Source organism: Vulpes vulpes, chromosome 6 (genome assembly GCF_048418805.1).
Source record: "Vulpes vulpes isolate BD-2025 chromosome 6, VulVul3, whole genome shotgun sequence".
Taxonomy (NCBI): Eukaryota; Metazoa; Chordata; class Mammalia; order Carnivora; family Canidae; genus Vulpes; species Vulpes vulpes.
Window position 1 is genome coordinate 12,936,151 of NC_132785.1, and position 8,333 is coordinate 12,944,483.

The window sequence follows — 8,333 nt, forward strand, 5'->3', positions numbered from 1 at the left end:
ATGTAGATTTTTTTTTTTTTTTTTTTTTTTAGTATGTGGACTCTTAGATGGAAACTGGATCACCCACTGGGCAGGCAGCGATTAGAATATCACCACTAATGTTGATAAACTACTGATAGATTCCAATTACTGGAATGTAATTGTGTTAAATTTATTAAACTTTACTAAATGTAAACTGAAATGGGATCTGACTAGATCCCTAGAAGGGAACGTACACAAAGATAAAATCTCTCTAAATTTTGCAAGGTCTGAGAAAAATGGGTACTCATAGGTTTCTGGAAAACTTTCTAGCTCCAAGATAGAGCCACTCATTTCATGGTGTCATGACAGTAACTGAAACCTTGATGACTTTTGCATCCCTGCAAACATTCTACTAGACCAGAAGCACCAAATATCCAGCCAACCAGTCCCTAACTGCCAAGCCACCTCTGGGCTTTCTCTCCTCAGACAAGGCTGATGATGTGGCCCCAGCCAATTAGATATTTTCTATCTGTTTCTTCCTTATTCTTTATTCTTTGCTTAAACACACAAGTGTCCTGGCTTTTGCTCCTGTTGGAGGAACTCATTGAGAGTATATGACTAACAGTTGACCTGTGAACTAGACTTGAGCAACCACCGCCTCCTTCCCTACTTTTGGAATGTACATTATACCCACCTTTCCCCTATTAGGCACTGTTTCAAAGACACAGCCCTGAGAGGGGAAGATTGTTGAGATCACCTGGACTGAATATGTATTTGAAACAAAATAAGACCCCTATATAAACTTCTAAGATTCTGGTAGGTAGGTATGGAAACCTACTTATCTTGTAGCCATCCAAGACAAGCCTCATGTTGAAAATCCCTTGCTCCCTATTCCCTGCCACCTGTCTATGTGGAGTTGTCTGTGTCTTTGTGTGTCTCCTTGTCCTCTGTGTGCAGGGACTAGTTTGCAAACCAGTAGCACCATTTTGTAGTTCTCTGAAAGGAGACTGGCTGCTTTATGAAGCATTAAAGCTTGTTTATATCATCTAAGTTTTCTTTAATCATTTTCTTAACAGTTTTGGTCACAAGGAATGTGATCCAAAGCTGACTGATAGGGGTCTATGGGACAGCAAGACATACAGGTAAGGTACCTGATGAACTCTTTGACTTCACTGTTCTTGTCATCATTATCAAGAGCTGTGGGTAAGTCACTTTCAGATTTGTGTTTCACTTCCTTGTAGGCAGCTCTCTGATCCAAACTTTATTTTTAAAATATATATTTGTTTAAAACATGTTCTAGGTCCTGGAAGGTTTCCAGGGTTTATTAAAGTTTTGAGAAAGATTTTGGTGTCCAGGGAAAATTCTGGGGTTTATTAAACTAAGATCTGGGTTCCTTTAAGTTTCTGGGATAGTTATATTGGAAGTCTTTAATGGATACCAGCTGTTGGTGGGGCTCAGAAGGCCTCAAAGTTAGTCTACAGCATAAAAAATCAGGGAAATAAGACAAATTTAGACTATTTGACCATCAAAACCAAAATCTAAGTATGTACAAGTTGGAGTACTAAAAACCATCATGGTGTCTGTCATAAAGAAAGTTTGTAAAAGGAATAGTAATTTTTTTTTTTTTTTTTTTTTTTTATTTATGATAGTCATACAGAGAGAGAGAGAGAGGCAGAGATACAGGCAGAGGGAGAAGCAGGCTCCATGCACCGGGAGCCTGACGTGGGATTCGATCCCGGGTCTCCAGGATCGCGCCCTGGGCCAAAGGCAGGCGCCAAACCGCTGCGCCACCCAGGGATCCCAGGAATAGTAAATTTATAGCTAATGTGAATCTCATATGCCAAAGCTGCAGAATTGGTGGACACCAGTTAAATGCTTAAAAACGTGTTAAAACTAATGGAAAACTTTGCCACATTCTGGTAGATATTGAGGTTGCACTCTTTACTTTAAACCCACATGCCTTGGAAGGTATGGGTGTGATACTGGAACACCAGAAAGGGGTAAGGATTTTTACTAGGGTCAGCTTTCCTGGATCTCTGTGGTACCCACTCGAGAAAGAAAGGTAACATTTCATGCCGTCCCTTCCTTTCCAAATCTAGACTTCTGTGAATTTGATTTTGTGGTACCTACTGCTTATTGATCCTTTCTCTCTCAGGGACAACTATTTCCTTCTTGTTTATTTCATTTTGTGTCCTGAGAATTTGGCTTAGCTTGGCTTTCTACCTGCTTGGGACATGCAGTCTGTTATTGGTTCATATGTTCACAGGCAGCTTAGCATGAGGTTAGAGGCCCCCAAACTATAGCTGAACAGAAATGTGAGTTGCATCTTATTTGTGGCTTACTGTTGTCTGCTACCGTTGTCAGCTCTCAGGGACACTGTCTAAATATTTCTTTTGGCTGTCTTTGAGAGTGCCTCTGGATCTTAGGGGGGTATTTTCTGCTCCCTCTTTGGGGATGCCTTTTGGCTCCGTGAAGCCATTCAGTACTGTCAAAAGTATTTATCCAGGCTGAACAGATTTTTCAATGTGACAAAACCTTTGAAAGTTACGTGTTGTTTTTGTTTTATTTTGTTTTAAAGCAGTTCTATGGTCAAAAGTTGGTCAAATTGGAAGGTGATATTCACTTTCATAGGAACTTATTAATGGCCTTCCTCTCAAAACTAAAATGAAACTATATACCCAGAGGGGAAGAAAAACACTCCAAAGAAATGTAGCTCTAAACCTAGAACATAAGGATCTTTCAATTTGTATTTTAGTTAAAATCTTCTTCCTGATATAAAGAATAGAACATAATGTCCCTGGTTGGGTGTGTCTACACCTTGATATCATTCAGGTTTGCCACCCAATTCTTTGAAGAATTAAAAACAATTGTCCAAACTGAGGACAACTTGTAGAACTTGTCTTATGGATTTACAGACGACAGAAAAAGCACCAATCCCCAAACCTCCCCAATTCTAGTCATAAGGCTTATAGATTTTGTAAAAATTCTGGACTCCCGGAAACAAAAGGTGGAAGTTACATTCTTTCTCTGTGCCTTTAAGATGTAAATGTTTTAATTGTCTTCTCTAGGACCTGAGGACTGTCTCTTTGAAATGGAAACTTCAGAGGGTAATGCTTATGGGGGGGGGGGGAGTCTATGCACATGAAAAACTTGTAAGCTGTCTTCACAAATATTAGTAAAAAGTTTAAGCCGTTTAAGGAGGTAAACTTATTTCATCTACCAGAAACACAATTTTAAATCCAACTGTTCTTTTATAAACTTGTGAGTTTTGCATTATCCTACCTATCTCATGGCTAAAATTTGAAACAAAAGTTACAACATCTGTTTCTGTTAGTCTTTATGTTTATGTCTACATATGTATGGTATAAATCCATGATAATTGTTTTTATACCTCTGGATGGTATTGCCAAAATTAATAGATATTGTAAAGAGCTCTATTAATTGGCTTAAAGAAAATAAAGCATTTGTACAAATCAAGCACGCTTTCAGAAACATAGAAACATACCCAATTGTTTTTCAAGTTCATGTGGATCTAGAATAATTTTGGGGGTAAAGAGCTCTATTAATTGACTTAAAGAAAATAAAGTGTTTGTATAAATCAAGTATACTTTCAGAAACATAGAAACTTACCCAATTGTTTTTCAAGTTCATGTGGATCTAGAATAATTTGGGGGGTGGGAAAGGGGGGGAGGGCTTACTTAAATTTGTTTTAATTAAGAAGTCATGTCTTCAGAATTGTATGTCTGCATTGTATTTACTATTGACAAATTTTATTCTGTCTAGGTTTCCTCAAAGTCAAATAAGCTCACCGTGTCTCTGTTACAGAATTTGTCAGCAAGAACAACAACTTAAGATGATGACTAATTATAGAATGTCCCATGAAACTTTCATGAGTAATCTAAACATAATTTTTAAGAACAAGTTAAATAGATGTAAATATAAGAAAATATAAGAAAGAAGCTTATAAGTGAGCTTTATAAGAATAATTACACTTTATGGTATATCTAATTATAAACAGTTTCCAAAATCTTTTTGGTAACTTGAAACCTTAAAATTATACTGATATAAGTTAATTGATGGGTATTCATTAAATAAAATAATGAAGCATTAATTACTAAACATCGATGCAGAGACCATTTTTAGGCAAACAGGTGTGTGATGGAATGCGGAAAGGAACATGGTGACCCCTGGCCGAATACAGACAGGCCCATTAGGTGACCTACCTCAAAATACCAATAAGCCCTAACTGACAAATGGGCTACTTTCAACCAGGCAGTTACCAAAAGTGGGAAGATTCCATACATTCCAGAGCCTCTCCTCTCCTTTGCTGTCCTGCCCACTCCTCCCTTGCAATGTATTCAGTAAACTTCTAAATCCTTTGTTCAGCCTCAGGTGAATGCTTTCACCTCCTTCCACAAGCTTCCACCTGATTATCACCCCACGTTTGGTGGCCCCCATCAGATACAGAACTACACCATTTACAGACCACAATAGGTTTATTCACTTGTGGCTTCCTTTAGCAAGGACTAAAAAATATTTTGGTCTGTTAGTAAACATGTTTTGTGCCACACTGAAAAATTTATTAGGAGCAGGAATACAGTTCTAGAAATTGTGAAATGCATTAATAAATTTTCTAATCCACAGAATGCTAGTATAAGACAGTTAACAATAGCTCACTACTTAGTTTTCACTAGAAATTAAGAATTCTAAGGGTTAGGAATTCTAATTAACATATGTAATTAAACCTACTAGAAATAATAAGGGAAACATCTCTGCAAGGAAAGTAAGATGTGTTTTTGGTTAGAAAAAAGTATGACGTATGGAGATATGTTTTTATTAAGGAAAAAAGTAATTTTTTCCATAAAGTAAAAAACAACAATAATAAAAACAAATAAATAAAACTGGTTGTTCCAGAATGAGAAAGAGGGGGGAAAAACATAGGGCAAAAACATTTTGTACATTACTCAATTGGAAATATATTTTGTTTTCTGTAATAGCATAGAACTTAATACTCTGAAAAATACTCTGAGAAATAGTAAAAATAGGCTACTCGGTTGGCAATTGGAATCTTGAAATCTTGGAAAAAGTGAAGGAAGCGATAAAAAGGATCAGAGACATAGGTGTACTTATGTGGATGTGCTACATAAGGCCAGAAAACTTACAAGCTGACTGTATTTTCTTGAAGAGTTCAAAGTTCACTCTTTGTATATCAAAATAGCCAGGAATGTATTGGTAAGAATTTCATTAGCATCATTAAGCTCGATTGTCACTGTTCTCTGTTGGTCAAGACTAAACATAGGAGATGCCATTATAAAATAGGGCTTGCTGATGAAAGAGAACGTGGTATGGTTCTGAAACATTAGAAGTCAAATAGACCTACCTACCTGTCAAAATTATGGTGGAAACATTTGTAAAGATTGAGATTCTGGATCCATGGAGAGCTATAGAGATGATTAATAAAACAGGACTTTCTAGGGGCAATACACATAGGCTTTCAACAAGGAAATTGTTTAATTTTATAGCCAAAAGGATTCCAGGATGGATGATGAGGATGCTGAGGACTGGGGTCAAATTTCCTTTCCAGATTCCAATTTATGCTTGGACTTTTCGATCCCAGAAACTGTTGAAGAGGATGAGTCCCTATGAGAATAAATAACCAGGGCACATTGAAAAGTATATATGGTAATGATTTCCCAATCATTCCCCCAAAGGGACACATGGGCATCTACTCATTTCAATGTGCCCAAAGAAAAGGAAGATATTCAACATATTTGAGAGCTGTGAACACAGAATTAAATTTGACGTTGATTATTTGGGATGCAAAACTATCATTATGGCTCCCTTATTCTGATGAGGATAAATGAGGCAAGTGTCAAACAGATTCCTTGTTATAATCCGGGTCACAATGCACTTCCCCAGGAAATGGTGCATATGAAGTTTATATAACAAAAATTCCAAAGGTTATGCTGGTTTAACAAGTTTCAGTTCCACTTCAGGCAGAGAGAGCAAACAGCATCAGGCATCTTATATCTGCATTCCTGTTCCATTTATATAAGCAAAATTATCTACTATAAAATGTTAGCATTGGACCGGCTTACATCTAATGTACAGCTCAGATCTAAGGGATCTGAATGTACTTAATCTGTGTTTAGCATTCATAGAAACTACAATGGGATTAGAATTTTAAAAACATGGCAACACTGCATCTGTTCAGGGTGCACCTTTTTGGTCATTTATTTTAAGAAAGTCAGAATCAATTGGTGAAGCTTTTGACTGGGGAATTAAATTCATTAGATGGTGATAAAATGGCAGCAATAATAGGGAAGACTGAACATAGTGCAGGTTATTACCTCAGATGCATACTAATGGAAAGAATGTAAAAGCTTTTAAAAACTTAAAGAACACAGATAATCCACATGTATTGTAATAAGAAATGGTAACAAGAAAATTCTGGAACCTATAACATGACATGTTGCAGCAGCCAATAGATACAGAAATGCATGTTTCTTAATAAGATGTATAGGATTTTTTAAAATTTTTATTTATTTATTCATGAGAGACACAGAGAGAGAGAGAGAGAGGCAGAGACACAGGCAGAGGGAGAAGCAAGCTCCATGCAGGGAGTCCAATGTGGGACTCGATCCCGGGTCTCCAGGATCAGGCCTTGGGCTGAAGGCGGCACTAAACCGCTGAGCCACCCGGGGCCGCCCGATGTATAGGACTTTAAACAATGAAATGTTTAATTAGTATCATACAAAGTATTTCAGTGCCCTAAAAATTCTTTGTGTTCCACCTATTTTGCTCTCCTCCTCTGTGACCCTTGGGAACCACTGATTTTTTTTTTTACTCTTTCCATAGTTTTGATTTTTCCTGAATGTCATTTATTTAGTTGGAATCATACAATACCTAGGCTTTTCAGATTGGCTTCTTTCACTTACCAATATGCATTTAAGTTTTCTCATGTCTTCTCATGGCTTTCAAGCTTATTTCTTTTTAGTGCTGAATAATAGTTCACTGTCTGGATATATCCATTTACCTACTTAAGAGCATCTACGTTGCTTACAAGTTTTATTATTTAGTAATAAAGATGCTATAAACATCCACATTCAGATTTTTATGGGGTCATTAGTTTGCAGCTGCCCTGGGTAAATACCACGGAGCACAATTGCCTTGAATATCCATATCATATGTTAAGAATGTGTTTCATTTTGTAAGTAGCTGCCAATCTGTCTTCCAAAGTGGCCATGCCATTTTGTTTTCCCACCAAGAATGAAGGAAAGTTCCTATTGCTCCACAGCGTTGTTAGCATTTGATGTTGTCAGTATTCTGATTTTGACTGTTCTAATAGTTGTGCTGTGGTATCTCATTGTTATTCTAATTTTCATATTCTAATTTTCATTTTCCTGCCGGCATATCATATGTGGAGCATCTTTTCATGCTCTTATTTGCCAACTATATATCTTCCTCAGTGAGGTGTCAATTGAGGCCTTTGGTCAATTCTTTACATTTTTCTTAACTAAGACAAACAATGGAAACCAGTTTAAACACTTTCAAATAATTGATTACTAAACAAAAACACCAAATTTCAATAGAGTGAGAATAAATTGTAATGCTGCATAGTAAGAATTCAGATACCATCTAAAAGAATAGATGGGAGCACAAATAAAAGGTGACATTCAACCTAACACTTTTGGTTAGTTAATATCTGAGGAATGAAGTACAGTCTCTAAAATGTTATTCAGGTTTGGTAGAGTAAATGATGTGTATTTTGTTGTGTGTTGAACACCTTGATACAGATTTATTGCCTTAGCGTTTGGGACTGCTGTCAGCACATAGCCTTAAGCAGTCAGCCTTTCAGAATTTGCCTTGATTTGAAGAGTTATCTGATCCACTATGTCCTTCCAGGGTTGACTAACATCTCATGAATTCAGTACCCATGTGGTACCAGACTCTGAGAGTACTTGATCAATGGATGTAGACACAAGAATAGATAAGGGAGAAGTTATTGACCTAGGATCACTTTCCTGAGATACTAGATTTAGGAATGCAGCAATGACTCCAAGGTGAGAGTAGCATTAGAGGACTTCTAGATGCCTATGAACCAAGTTGAATGAAATCTACTGCCTGAATTATTGTGGTAGTCTGTGGGTAAAGGGAACAAAAGGCTTAAGGGCATATGCATGTTGGAAGATATATTCTGCATAACACCAGAAAATCCATCAGATGTTTGTTTTCTGCAGACAGGCCTAGAAAGTGTACAAATTGAGGAGGGCCGTTAGGAATATACCCCTAGGAAAATTCTAATGTCATGAAAGAACTCAGTGGTGGCTCCCCTCTTTTGGCAAAGGCTAATGTTGAGGAATATGTATGAC